A 16,235-nucleotide genomic window follows, 5' to 3' on the forward strand; every position below is an offset into this window, starting at 1 on the left:
TGGCGCAAAAACAACACTTTGCATCACCAAAAGAACACCATCCCCATGGTGAAGCATGGTGGTGACAGTATTATGTTTTGGGGCTGCTTTTCGTCAGCTGGAACGGGGCTTTAGTCAAGGTGGAGGAAATTATGAACAGTTCCAAATACCAGCCACTTTTGGCTTAAAACCTTCAGGCATCTGCTAGAAAGCTGAAGATGAAGAGGAATTTCACTTTTCAACATGACAATGACCCCAAGAATGCATCCAAATCAACAAAAAAATGGCTTCACCAAAAGAAAATTAAAGTTTTGGAATGGCCCAGCCAGAGCCCAGACCTATATCCAATAGAAAATCTGTGGGGTGACCTGAAAAGGGCTGTGCACAAGAGATGCCCTCACAATCTGACAGATTTGGAGTGCTTTTGCAAGGAAGAGTGGGCAAATATTGTCAAGTCAAGATGTGCCATGCAGATAGACTCCTACCCAAGAAGACTGAATGCTGTAATTAAATCAAAAGGTGCTTTAACAAAGTATTAGTTTAAGGGTGTGCACACTTATGTAACCAGTGTATTGTACGTTTTTTATTTTTTATATTTTTTCCCCTAATAGATATGTTTGTTTTTCAATTGAATTGTACAGGTTATAGGTCACATTAAAGGTGGGAAAAGTTTTGAAATTATTTATTGTGGTCTCATTTTTTTATATCACAAAATCTGGCATTTTAACAGGGGTGCGCAAACTTTTTATGTATATATTTTATATAGGTTTACTATCACATTTTTGAAAATCACTCAGTCGTGTGGTGACTGAATTGAAAAAAAAATACTGAAAATGCAAACATCACCTAGGCAAAATTATGAAAATGTTAATGTCAGTACATTCATATTCAACATCGTTGACATTACCCAATGTACCTTGCACTCCAGTGATTTACCACCAATGTTCAATGGTTAGAAGTGACTTGCTTGATAAAAGTGTATTAGCAACTAAACAGATAGATTTCATCTGCTATCTTTTGGAACTAGTGTTCGAATATAATGTGTTTGTGTTTGATAATATTTACTATAGGCAAACCTCTGGCATAGCTATGGCAGTTTGGTCATGACCTGCTGGGAGGAGAAACACCTATTAGGTTCACAGCCTGGAAGGGAACTGGTTTCCTTTTATTGTAGATTTGTTGACGACCTTTTCCTGCTTTGGCTGGGAACTAAGTGCCTTTGTGAATTTACGTTTACTATTTCATATTCCAGCATTGATTTTTTTTGGATGTCCAGGTTATTAGGCACGATACTGGCATCTTGTATACTCAATTATATTGAAAGGAATGCTATTGCCCAACTTATTTAGATCATGAAAGCATGCATCCAAAGCATGTCTTTAAAAATATTTTGAAGGGACAAACATTAAGGAACAGTAGGCTTACTACTCGTGATAGTGAACTAGAAGAGAGATTAGACATTGTTAAGAAGCAGTTAGTTTTTAATAAGAAGCTGTAAGGAAATGGACATTACATTAGTACATGATGAAGTTAAAATGAGCAGGAATAGCTTGGGAAAACCTTATTTTTCACTACCCCATACATGTAATCGTAAGAAGGATAGCTTAAGTAAAGGGATACCGTTTTCGCTTGCCTATTCTACAGATGATCGGGGTATTAGGAATATAATACAGAAACACTGGCATGTGTTACAAGTGGAACCATCTATAGCCCAGTTAGTGGGGCTCAGCCCATTTTCTGGTTTCAAGAATAAGCAGTCTTTGAAATGTAAACTTTGTTATCCTAGGAGTGGTGGGGAGACATCAGATAACACAGGGGAGGTTGGCACGAGGAATGTAGAGCCTGTTCCTTTTGTCATTTAATCAATCAGTCAACAATATTTGTACATCAACACACTGGCAGAACATATAAAGTTAAGGCAAGGGCTGACTGTAATACAAGAACTTAGTGTATGTTTTCCTATGCACAGTCTGCAGTCAGTTTTACAATGTAAAACAAAGAGGCGTTTAAGGGAGAGAATGAGAGACCATCTGTACTGTGCAAGTAGGGGGTTAACCTACAGTGCTATTGCTAAACACATGATTGAAAAAGGAGAGAAACATATTTTAATATGTTCTCAGTGTTAGAAGTTATGCCCCCTAGTGTTAGGAGAGGGGATTTAACTAATGCTACAGAACAGGCAGAGTTGAGATGGATGTTTAGACTGAAAGCACATCAAGGCTATGGGCTGAATGATTATGTTTCTATACAACCAGCCTTAAAATCCAGAAGGCTGAAGAAATAAGTTTTAAAAGGTTTAAAAAATGTTGTAGAATTTTATTGTATTGTATGTTTTCTGTGATGCAAACAGATATGTTTGTAAAAATAGTTTTTAAAGTAGACAGAGTGCTAAGGACTTAATTATGCTTAGTCTTTGAATTGTACTAGTATTAAGTAATTAGTTACTTAGCAACCACAATTGTCTGTGTGCCTATTGGTTGGGGTGGCCTATGGGAAACAGTATCTTTGTATTTAGTTCATGGTGTTTTAGTTGGTGAGTATGATCTGAGGAAGCAAACGTGGTTTTGTGAAAGCGCTCATCTTTTTTTTTTTTATTAAAGTCTTGGCTTGTTTTATCCACTCGCTGTGTTTCTGTGTTTCTGCTGCAGTTTTTGTTGTTTTTTCCATTAGGATTTATAGAACCGAGCAGTTTATTGCATAGGCTTTACCTTTTCTTTTTTGCTGCTGCTGATATATATATATGTGTGTGTGTGTGTGTGTGTGTGTGTGTGTGTGTGTGTGTGTGTGTGTGTGTGTGTGTGTGTGTGTGTGTGTGTGTGGCAATTAGAGCAGAGGAGTAAGAATATGAGCCGTTAATGAGCTACTTCCTGTGGTATAGGGTTTGAATCCCTCGGCCTTTATTTGCCTGTTGTGTGGCCTTGAGCATGTCCCTTATCCAGACATTGCATCAAGGCAACTGGAAATATTAGCTAGGCTCTTAAATGGTTTCTTGGACTGTATGCCTACTAACTACCTATGAACCTATTTATGTGTGTGTGTGTGTGTGTGTGTGTGTGTGTGTGTGTGTGTGCGTGCGTGTATATATATATATATATATATATATATATATATATATATATACAGATCAATATATCAAATCTAATTTTCCAGTCCTGCGACACAACTTGCAGGTGAAAGAACATTTCAATTAATTATTCAGCCTGTAAAGTGAGTTTTGCTTTTGTTGTCTGTGCGCATCTTACCTTAAAAGAAAGAACTGTTATATCTGTGTTTACTCCACTGTAAAAGAGGAAGTGAATTTTTTTTCTTGCAAGTGAACTGTGATTTTTGTTGTCCAAAATGGAGAAAATGCATGCAGACTCTGGTGCAGACAACAGCAAGTTTGGATTAACATGTAGTGCCTCTTCATAGAAAGATTGGATATACTGCCACATTGTTCTACTTCTTCACTCCCTTCATATTTTATCCTAAGTTCCACACTAAAAAAAACATAATTCAACTTTACTCACCAAAATAGCCATAATGGACAGGTGATAAGTTGCTCCTTTCATAACTAAGTCAAATAGCTCTGCTGGGAACTGCCTGTATTCTATTTACATTGGAAAATGCTAGAACTCCATTCATCAATGTCTGAGACAAACTGATCCCCTCCACTCCTTTAAAAATCACCTATAATGGTTTACTATGGTTTTAGCAATTGTAACAATTTTGAATCACTAAATCATGTGAACAGAAGGTCACAAGATGAGAACACTGATGCCCACTTATATGAACAATGTTGACTTCAAATCTTCTGACCTGTGCATTCATAAGAACAAGTGCTAACATGGGTACAGAAGGGGAGGCATGTCTGGGTGTTCAAACAAGTGGATATTGGCATTCTCATCTTGCGACTTTCTTTTCACATGATTTAACGATTCAAAATTGTTTTGTTTGCTAAAAACATAGAAAACCACCTAAAACAACACTTCCTATATACCTGGCACTGCTCGTGTTCAACTTCAATAACATTCTGCCTTATCTAGCATCCACCTAAAGCCACTTTGCAGTATGGTAGGCTAACTCCTTGTTCCAAAATACCATTTTCTCTCCAAACAGCACCCCCCCCAAGTTTCTCTTCTTCTTCTTCTTCACTCCCTTCATAGTTTACCCTTAGTTCTTTCTCTCTTCTCAATCTCTTTACTGCTTTAACCTTTGCACCTTTAGTAATGTCTAATTTGTGGCACCTTACAGTCTTTTTATCTACTTTTATTCACTGCATTTCCTTGAAGTGGCTATTTTATTATGTTGGTAAGTCTTTATATTTCATTTTTCATATCTCTTTTTTATTTTTTTTAGATAATATTGTAGATTTCTGGAGCTTTGGTTTGTGTTAGCTACTTTCACTGCTTTTCCTAGAAATATATGTATTATTATGTTGGCAAGATTTTGTACTTTTTTTTGTCATATGTATTTTTGATACAATTGTACATTTCTGGAGCTTTTATTCTTGGGCCTTTGCTGAAAAGGGGCTATGCTGTCAGCCCAGTTAGACTTCCCCAGTAGACAGAAGCAAAGTAATTAATTAATTTATCATTCTCCAAAAGCAGTTGACTGTAATTGCCACTGTACTGACCACAATAAATACCACACTCTTACAAAAGACCATGAGTAAAGATGACAACATTGAAGCTTACCTTTTTGCCTTTGAAAGATATGAGACTGGGCTCAGACTGACATGGTTAAAATCCATTCTTCACAACTTATAGAGGAAGTACTCACAGCATATATGGACATGGAAGACACTGACTACATGGACTCCCAAAGAGTAAAAACAAAAGAAATGTTAGCTCATTCAGGTGTGTTACTTGAAACAAAAGCAATAAAATGTCATAACAGGACATTTAATTCACGCAAAATAAAGGACCACAAATGTCTGATTCAAAACATATTTTAAACAAGTAGTTAGAATGAGACATAAAGACTCAATGTAAAATGACAGACATTTAAACAGCTGATAAATTCAAAACGTCACTCACAAGTAATTTACATAAACAGGCTTTTTTAGAGTATTCTAAATGTACTGATAAATTTGTTGTTGAAATTAAAAGGCTACTAGCTAATATACTGCTTAAAATGGAAAAACCTAAGCCTATAACTAAGAATGTACAAATTGCCTATGAGCACAGAGAAACTACCAGTATGAAAGAGTATGTAACTCAAACAGTAAATTTTCGTTGTGTGAAGGGGACACATTACTAAACATTAATTATCTAGTAATGGGAAAGCTGTGCCTATCAAATATGTGATTTCTAATCAACATGCTGGTAAGGAAAATTTCCCAATGGAATGTGACACAGTAACTGCAATAATAGTAGACTCAGTATACTGAATTTTGCTACAGCCAACTTATCCAAATTAATGATATTAGTGTCTTTTTGTCTTTTGGCTTTTCCCGGTTAAGGGTCGCCACAGCAGATCTCCAGTCCGCTTATGACTGGCAGTGGATTTTTACGTTGTCCAGCTGCCAGCCCGGCACCCAACCTTCAGAGAAGGCACACACATGCATTCACGCACCTACCTGCACGTCTTTTAACATTCCATTGCTCACGGGGAGAACATGCAGTATGGAAAGACATTAAATGGGCTGATAGACTCTGGATGTGTGGCTACACTTATTAAGGAGCAATATGTCTGCAGACATAATCAAGTGACAAGAGGAAAGTGGAAGTAATATGTGTCAATGAGGACAGGAAAGAGTCTTCTATAACATATGTAGAAATTCAGACTCTATTGGGTAATGTGCTACACTCCTATAGCTTTGGTATTTAATTTAATACATGATGCCATAATTGGCCAACCATGTTCAAGGCACTGTGGGAGTTAGGGGGAGGGAGCACAGTTAAATGCTTTGAGGACAAAATATACTCCTAGTAAAATGCTGGACAGCAGTCTGACAAGCTATTAAATACATACAGTCGTCATAAAGATAAAGGGATATGTGTACAACCTTTGAAAGGAACTAGAACCAAGTTTTGGCTGGAAAGGATAGAAGAACCTGTTTATCAGAAGCCTGTTACTCAATCTCAAGAGAAAACCCAACTGTTAAATTAGTGAAATAAGTCAGTGCAGAAAGTAAAAGGGAAGAAATCATTTTGCATGATACTGAACCTTGTTAGAAGCTGTAGCCACCACACTAGTGAGGGATGCCTGTGTGGTGACAGACAGGGAGAAACCCTTAAGGATAAAGTCACTTCAAGAAGAAAGATAACATGAATAGAGGTACAGATTTCCCTCTTTAATATCAAAAATCTTCAGAAACAGGAGTCTCAGCAGCAGGTACTTAAACAGACCAGAGTTACTGTAGTAAAAGTAAAAAAATAAATAAATAAAAGTAAAGGAATTTACAAAACCAAAATCAGAAGAAAGTCACTGGTATGAGTTGCCTTTAATAGAGATAGGAAAAAGAGAATAAAGTTATATACCCATATTCATATATAAATAAGATATACCCTTTACTTTATGTCAATGTTCTAATGAAACTGTTCCTGCCTTGGCATATGTGCAGATAAGCAATCATAGTTTTAAGAAAGTACAATGGGTTGGGGTTGGGAAATAATGCATTAAACAGGGCCAAAGAAAATGTAGTCAGAACAGAATGATAAATAGATGAGTAGTGTGGCCCTATGTCATACTCATATTTAGAGCCAAATAATTACTTAATGAACAGGTAAACAAAGTCAAAGTTTGCGATGAAATCGGCACATTGCCATATTTTGGGGAAGATTTGTATGGATGGACAAAACCAAAACTAGAATTTTAATTAGATTTTAAGAAGCCAGTATACGAAGACACTAAAAACTGCTCTGCAGTTTATCCAGAATGTCAAAAGGTGGCACCACTTCCTGGGTTCAGATGCCTGCTGATTCCTGTGCCTATTACTTAAGTTCAATTTGAGCAGATAGCCATGGATGTTGTAGGTCCATTGGTAAAAAATCTAGTAATACCTACCAATACGTTCTTACGACTATTGATTAGTCAGGGTCAGTGACTCAACAGGTAGTGCACACACCTTTGGTTCTGGTAGACCAGATGGCTGTGCTTTGTTTTCCCACTCCATGTGACTGGATTGCGGACATTGTAGTTCATCAGAAGAGGGGTGCTACACTCCTCAGTGTGTCATCTTTATGATGGGACATTAAATCAAGGTCACATTTGCTTGAGTTAGTGGTAGCTCAGGTGGATGTAAAAGATCCCATGGTACCTTTGAAAATGAGTAGGGGAAGTTCCCAGTGCCCTGGCCACATTTTCCCCAGTAGCATAAATACCACTTCAGGTCTCCCTTGAAAAGAGGCCACTAGCCAAGTGGGACTAGCCTGGACAATAAATAATAAATAAATAAATAATGCCATACATAGATACATACATACATACATAAATATTATGCCTCTAAGTTTCATGAAGCAATACTCCCATGAAAAGACAATGCTAAATCAATAGCCAGTGAGGTAGTATTACTTTTTTCTGGAATAGAGATGTCCAAAGAAACACTTCTGGACTAGAAAACTCCATTTATATCTAGGGTAATGCACCATCCTCAAAGAGATGGTTTAATAGCGATCTTTAGTAAAACTCTGATATCTGTGCTAAAGAAGGCCATAGAATAGGATGATGAGAACTGGGATCAGTTAGTTCTTGACCTCCTTTTTGCTGTGAGGAGTGCCATAAGGTTCTACAGGATTTACCACACAGAGTAGCTATATGGCAGTCAACATAACACATCTGACCTGCACCAAGGATATAATGGGAATGAAAAGCAAACTCCGTGGCATAGAGGGATAAAGTCCTTACTACAGCAAGGTGACCTGGGTTTGATTATCAGCTTGTGAGTCTGAGGTGTGGCAGGGAGGGATGGGCATTTCTATCCTGGGGAGAGTGTTGTCTTAGGAGCTCCCTGAGAAACGATGAGGCCCTGGGGGGAGATGCCCTTGGACAGAAAAAGGCAGAAGAGGAGGAAAGGGAAAATGGAATAAGTACAGGGATAAAAAGAGGAGTTGGTAGGCCTGAGTGATGTTCAGAGGACACTGGGATGGCCATAAAGTATGAAGCAGTTGGCAGGAGGATATAATGGGAATGGTTGTTGCTGGTTGTCATTTAATCTGTGGTAGGTGTAATAGTCCATATTTTGCATATCCTTCTCAGTGCCCTCCATTCTGTAAAGGATGACAGAGTACGATAGTTATGTGCTACAAGGAAGCTATACCTCTCAAGCTCTTATCACAAGAAACCTAGACAAGCCAAAAATAATGGGGGGACAAAGGTCCAAAACTAGGCACACATTTTAAATATTGTTGTTTACAAACCATGAAAGCTGCTAGAATAAAATGTATCATGTTAGCATGCATTTTCTTTAGGATATGAAGTCTGAAACTCAAATGTCTGTAATTATTTACTGACTTCAATTCTTCATAATTTTCCAAAAAAACTACAAATTTTATGAGGTACAGACCAAAAATATGCGACAAAAATCTGGACATTCTTTGAAAATCTAGACAATTGAAAAGTATGAAGGAAGCACTGGTCATGCCCTTCACTATTAGTGTTCCTCCTAATCTCTATTAGCAGTAATTACAAAAAAATCACTGTTGGAGAGTTCAGCAAAACTTATAGCCAAATGACTTCTTCAAAAATGTCTCTATTTGGCTGCACCTGTGGCATACATGAATAAAGGCCCAATCATGGCCAAGTTGACCCAAGTTTGATTACAGACTCAGGCGTTTGATGTTGCAGGCAGAGGGGATGTGCATGTTCATCCTAGAGGTGTGGGAGCATTCTGGGTGGTCTTTCACTTAGCTGTGGTGGATATTCCGGGGGGGGGGGGTGGAGAGAAAGCCAAGCAGGTGTGGCCATACTATATCCCAAGGTGGAGCACAGAGTCAGGCCACGCCTCATTGCTCATCCAATTTGACTTGCATGTCATCACACTTGACAGAGATTTAAGGTTAACAGAAAATTCTGGTCCCCACAGGATGACAGCATCACTCCCAGCAACATGACCCTGACTGAATGGGTCAGTTGAGTCATGGGAGGCAGGCTTGATGGTCAGAAAGGAGCTTGACCAAAAACAGTACCTCAGTTAATTATATTTATGAAGCTTAATATTTCTGAATGAAGACATTTAAGGTAACCATATTCCCTCCCCATTCTATTCTCATATTATCTATAACACAAACATTATTTAAAACTGTAAGTTAATTAACATTTCAGTTGCTCAGCAAGGTTGTACACTTGGTTTTCATACTAAGATCTGAGGGCTGTGGGCTCTATTCCCACATCAGGTGTAACGAAAGGAGATACTGCCAGCCCAGCTATCTGGAATTTTGTAAATAATTATGTCATATGTGAATATCAACATGATTCATATAAGATGTTTGTGCTACAGATGTATTAGAACTGTATGTCATATAAGATGGTTTGTACAGACATGTGTTTCTAACAGGTATTTTACAAAGTGCTGTTTAAAAATGGTTCCACATCATGCCCTGCTGGAAGGGAACAGAAATGTACATACATTATTGTAACTGTTTGAATGTATGTATTCTAACAGTGGAAACTGGAACACAAGAGGTTAACATCAGAAATATAGCTGAAATTAAATTACTTTATGGCAAGAAGGAGATACAATGCCTAAAACTGGGGAACTTCCTAGATTGTCTCGCAAGTGTTTTATTGTATTACGACTTGTGTATGTATTTTCACAGGTAGATGGTAAATGGTGCCAGTTGCATCAGTGGTTGTTTTTCACCTGGGATAGAGTCAGACGACAAGAAATTATGTAATTCTCTAAGCTATTCCAGCAGTGATACTTGAGATATTAATTTGAGAAGTCACTTAGTGAGAAAGAGAGTATTCTGTATTTTGTCTTTGACCTGACAGCATCAGGATCCACTCATCACATCTGCCTTGCTTGCTCTGAAGTAAGTTATTAGGGTACAGTAATTCTCTTAGATACAGTCAGGAATATAGCAAAGTGAAATAAGGAATATAGCAAAGCTTAGCTTAGATGATTTTCTTTATTTATTTAAGACTGTCCTGCAATGTGGTTTTAAATATTTCCTGTGATTTTGAACTCTGATGTAAGTATATACTGAGTATTTTCTTGTTCTTTTATTATTTATTATTAAATATATTTAAATGTTGCATTGTGACTGATATTTGTGAGTGATATTTAAGTTCTGAGAGTACTTGTATATTATTTGGTGACACTGTAGGGCACTCCTAATAGCATTGCTCTTGGTCAAACTATCATTTGCATTGATAGTAACACTACATAGTAAGATTAGACACCTTTGGTAAGGGCCTTAAAGTAGGTGATAAGGACGTGGTTGATGTCAGTGATAACTACCTTATAGTCTGGGCAAAAGGGGGCATAGCTAGTAAACCTGTGCCAGCCTTCCCCAGGTGTGTGTGTGTGTGTGTGTGTGTGTGTGTGTGTGTGTGTGTGTGTGTGTGTGTGTGTGTGTGTGTGTGCGTGCGTGTGTGCTTGTGCGTGTGTGTGTGTGTGTGTGTGTGTGTGTGTGTGTGTGTGTGTGTGTGTGTGTGTAAATCAAATCTCCAAGAGTGTGTGTGTCAGCTACTTGGGCAGGGACAAGAAGCACTGGTTGGGCAGAGAGAGTGTTAGAGGTCTTGGCTTGGCCACTCAGCTGAGATCTCAACTCTATAGCTGTGCCAGTGGGGAGTCTTACTGGGGATATGGAGAAAGGGGGAGAAACTAGCCCCAGACTGACTGTGGTCTCTGTATACTCAAGGGAAATTGCACTTGATGCAGAAAGCTGCATCTAGAAATACTGTGTGTGTATCTGTCATCCTCTCAGTGTACATCCCCCACTGGTGCTAGTGGTGAGGATTGAGGCTCCTTGATCCAGTGGTGGGGCATCACATCAGGTTTTAGGTTTGTTTTCCAGTATTACCACTAAAGTGCAGCACTGCACTCCTGAGATGCCATCCTTCAGATGAGAATTTAAACCGATGCCCTGTCTGCCTGAGCTGATGGCAGAGCAAAGGGATATAAAAGATATTATGGCACTCATTGAAAAGATACTTAAAATAGTGGCACTTTATTTTAAAGCTGAAACCATACTTACACATTATTAACATTTAAATATAACATGCACTCCCTTTCAAACACAAACATATTTTTTCAGTCTGCTGTCCTTTCTGACAATGACAAAATGTTTACTTGCTTCATTCCAATTTCATTGCTTACTGTGTAGTATATCACTGCATTTCTCTTTCAAATGTACAATAAAAATGTCACTGATATCCTGTTTATTCTTCCTGTTTATATAATTTATATCCATACCCCCCATATAATACCTTCTTCATTTTCTTACAAGCATTCTTATTTTAAATTGTTTCATTGTTATTTCCCAAAATACATGATCTCTCCTGCTCTCTCTGAAAAAAACAATCTTTTTTGTTACTCAAGGGAGTAGTGGGACACTACAATATGTTGACACACGTCCGAAACCAAAACTTGTAAAAGAAAACCAGGCTGTAATCCCTCGACCTGAACGTAGCTGAAACGAACAACCAAGAGGAAGCTCAGTTTGCGAAAAAAGTCAACTTGCAAAAAATACAAGATACAAACTGAAAGTTTGACTTAGCGCTTTCACCTTTATTCGTAATAAGGCTTCATCAGAGTAATTTGATCTAACAGTTACACAGATTTTATATGTTTACGTCATACACACACCTCCTTTCTAAACCAATGTGTTTTAAAAAAACTTTTTTTGCTCTACCATCATTTAATTGGGTTGCAGGAGACGCTAGAAGGTCCAACAGTGGTTCTATTAAAACGCAACTGAGCAATTTTGAAAAGAAACTCAGGAAGTTTAAGTCTCTGCAGATGGACAATGTTTTTCTCGAGAGGTCCATAGAATTAAATCAGGTGCCTAAGGGATTGAGGCTTTTTAAACTACCTATGGGGTTTGAGGTCGGCTCCGAAGGATACCATGAACTGACTGTCTTTTTCAACAGAACAGGTATAGAACTTTTAACTATTATAATTCGTAACAACAATCGGATGATTGAAACGCTCAAAAAAGAAATAGATCAGATTAATAACAGTATTACCAACGACTTGTTATTTGAATTTAACAAAAACAAACTTGACTCAATATACTTTAATATTGATGCCTATGTAAAAAGAGGGCTTGCTTTAAAATCTGACAAGTTAAATAGGGATAGTAGAGATTATGCTTGCAAGAACGAATTTGCTCATTTTAAAAAATATAAAGACAATATTGAAAGGCTAAAGAAGATTAACAGCACAAATGAAGCTTTCCATTACAACACATTTGGTCAGCAAAGGCATACTTCTTATACGGAAGGGCCTGGTAACAATAATTCTTTTTGTGACGATGGTCATGATAGTAAAAATTAACCTTTTTTAGAGAACCCCCTGTTCGACACTCGGAGAGGATTCGAGAACGCAACAGGGTAGTACACCAACAGGGTCAGTACAGAGAGAAGCAACAAGGCCCCCAAGGGGGGTGGAGATGGTCAGAAAGAAACAAAAGGATATATTAATATCTGGTATTGATGACATTTTGTTCGACCCCAAGGTTGGAGCTGAACTAATTAGTGACAATAATGTAATTGATGCTGGTATTAGCGTTTTCAATGAATTTGATTTTTCCAATGAATTTGTAGTTGACGGTTTCAACTTGTCAAGTAACATAGTGTTCTCTGATGGTGTGTTCTCTTTAAACACGTGTGATATGATCAAATTCAACACCCAAGGGTGTGAAAATGTGGTTTCAAGTTTTTCCACCATGAACGATACGATAGGGAATTTGACAAAGATAGATGTATATGAATGTATTAATTATGACAACATGTTCATTCATAACTACACACCCCTACGGTTACGAAATGAACACTTGGCATTGTTCAAAAAGGGTTTTAAATTCGTCCCTAGTTTTAGACATGATACAGCAAAAGTCTTACTAAATCTTAAACTATGTACTAGATTATTAAATCTTAAGATGTTTTTTTCTAAAAATACTGATATATCTAATGCAGGATTGAATAGAAACTTTATTTTAAAGAAGTCTAGTGTTTTTATTCCGGCCATGAACCCAATTATTCATTCATACGAAGAAATGTGTGAGGCACAAATCAGCAGAGTTCTTAAAAGAAAGATAGGTATGGAAGATAACTTAACTCCGGGTGAAAGGTTTTGTCTTAACGAACTAATGACTAACGACAACTACAGAGTGATGAAACCCGATAAGGGTGGAGGAGTTGTCATCATGTTAACCATAGATTACAACAACAGTATGCTTAGTTTGTTAAATGACACCAAAACCTACACCAGAGTTTCTAAGAATGAGATCAATAGGGCATATGCTAAAATTGATTGGACACTGTATGAATGGTTAATGGAGGGTATTATCAACAAGAAAGAATATGAGTTTCTTTCTGTGGAATTCCCTTTGACACCAAAAATTTTTGGAATTCCAAAGATCCACAAGGATCTTAAAAGTCCCCCCATATAGACCCATTGTGTCTGCAAAAGGTTCGAAAACTGAACCACTAGCTGCGTATGTGGATTTCCATTGTAAACAAATTTTGAAAAAATTTCCACACATACTTAGGGATTCATGGCACTGCTTGGAAATTATTAACAGTATTAAATTAGATGAAGAAATTTTTATGATCACCATAGATGTAATGAATTTGTTTTCCGTTATACCACACGAAAAAGGATTGTAAAGTTTTGAGACGTGTTTGACTAAATACAGTGACTTTCATAGAGTCAAAATAAGTCTTTTAGTGGATTTGGTAGAGGTGGTTTTGACAAACAATTTTTTGTCATTTGATGGAGAACTATTCAGGCAGATTACGGCGGTGGCGATGGGCGCCAAGTGTGCCCCAGTTTACGCCAACTTGGTTTTGGCGGACTGGGAGACGCAATATGTTTTAACATCTAAATTTAATGTGAACATCAAGTTATATTTGCATTTCCTGGATGATATTTTGATTTTTTGGAAAGGAACTGAATTGGAGATTGTTGAATTTATGGATTATCTTAATACAACTACGACACATTTTAAGTTTACTTCTAACATTTTTAAAGAGAATTGTAACTATTTAGACCTCTCATTGATATATGATAAAGAGGAGAACACAATACAATCAGGAATATACAGGAAAAAGACATATTTGAATTCCTTTTTACATTTTAAGAGTTGCCATCCCCTTCATCAAAAAAAGAACATTATAAAAGGGCAAATGGTAAGACTGTCAAGACTAGTGAGTGACGACAGACTTTTTGAGAAAGAAATGACTAGCCTAGTTAACATGTTTCAAGAAAGGGATTATCCCGTCGATATGCTGAACAGGATTCGTAAAGAGGTAGAATGTAAAAGGTCCTCTGCCTTCAAGCCCATATTGAAAGGTGGACTTGTAGAAGAACATCAAGATAAAAAATTTTGTAGCAACAAAGGTAATGGTGATATAGATAAAATGTAATGATTTTACCTTACAATTTTTTGTTTGATCATATTAGACTTATTTTAGAAGACACATGGTTGAACGTGTTTAATAATGACCTTACTTCTATTTTAGGTAGTAAACCCTTTATAACATACAGTAGAGGTTACAATCTAAAGGAGCTTATGGAAATGGATAAGGGAGCTAGTGTATTTAAAAGCTCCAGTAAGAATAAATGTGGGGCTTGTGGTGTATGCAAATTTATCAACAATGGGCCATATGTAACAATTAGTGATTATGGCAGAGTTATTAGATGTCCAGGACATGTTAATTGCAACACTAAAATGGTAGTTTATGTAGCTACCTGCTTGAGTTGCCCGCATTTTATATAGGAAAAATGATTAGGAATTTGAGTTCAAGAGTAAAGGAACATATAAGAGATATTAAAAATGCAAAGTCTACTAATGCATTATATGTACACAGCCGAGCATGCATTAATTTTAACAAGTTTATATTTTTTGTGATTGATAGGGTACCATATTGTGATAGAGGGGGGGATGTTAGAACATTATTGGAAGTAAAAGAATGCCTTTGGCAATTACGATTAAATGCTTCCAAGCCCCCAGGTATCAACGAGCATATTTCTATAGCTAGTATTTTAAAGTTAAGGTCTTACTGTATATAATTTAAAAAAAAAAAAAATCTGTAGGTATTTTAGTTTTATAGTATAAATATTTCTTTGCATATCTAGTTATTTAGAAATTTGGTCAAGATGGGCATTTTTATGTGTTTTTTATGTGCAACTGTCAGAGTTAGTTTGAATGGAGTCAAACAAAGTGTTTTTTTAAAACACATTGGTTTAGAAAGGAGGTGTGTGTATGACGTAAACATATAAAATCTGTGTAACTGTTAGATCAAATTACTCTGATGAAGTCTTATTACGAATAAAGGTGAAAGCGTTAAGTCAAACTTTCAGTTCATATCTTGTATTTTTTGCAAGTTGACTTTTTTTCGCAAATTGAGCTTTCTCTGGGTTGTTTGTTTCAGCTACGTTCAGGTCGAGGGATTACAGCCTGATTTTCTTTCCACTACAATATGTTGCTTGTGTCCTAACCTCCTTATTTGCTTTTTTCTCTGTTAAGTATGTTCCCTTTACACCTCTTTGACTTGATCTTTTGAACCTATAGTGTATCTTCCCATTTGTTTTTATCTCTAATAGAAGAGCTCCATCCCCTCTACTCTCTGGTTATATGCCTTCCCCTCCAACCCAATCATGATTTTTGGTGGCTTTCCCCTGGACTCCTTCCAACTGCCTGATGTCCCTCTCCTAGTGTGGCTCCTACAACTGAACATAGCACTTAGGATGTGCCCTGACCATAGCCCACCAGAATGAGAGCATTACCTCTTGGCCAGAAGCACAGATGCGTTTCTAATGCCCAGAGTTGTTCTGCCTCCTCAGCTCTTCATTTAAGAGCAAAAAAAAAAAAAAGCTCCCTTGTCTGCTTGTCTGTTCTGGCACCTAACAACATACCCCTCACACTCTGTGTGAGAGGAGAAAAGAAAAAAAACCTGGCACTCTTGTGCTGCCTGCTAAGGAACAGCACCAGGTCCCTAATGCCCTTGCACTCTATTTCGTGACAGCAAAAAAAAAAAAAAAAGGGTACATTCTCAAAAACCGGTGCTCGAGGACAGGCCCCAAAAGCCCTCCTCGCATTTACATGAAGACAAGGAGCGAAAAAAAAAAAAAAAAAAAACAGATTTGCCAAACATGCCCTCTT

The sequence above is a fragment of the Protopterus annectens genome, chromosome 4.part0 (genome assembly GCF_019279795.1).
Source record: "Protopterus annectens isolate FY-2018-M chromosome 4.part0, PAN1.0, whole genome shotgun sequence".
NCBI classification, from domain to species: domain Eukaryota; kingdom Metazoa; phylum Chordata; order Ceratodontiformes; family Protopteridae; genus Protopterus; species Protopterus annectens.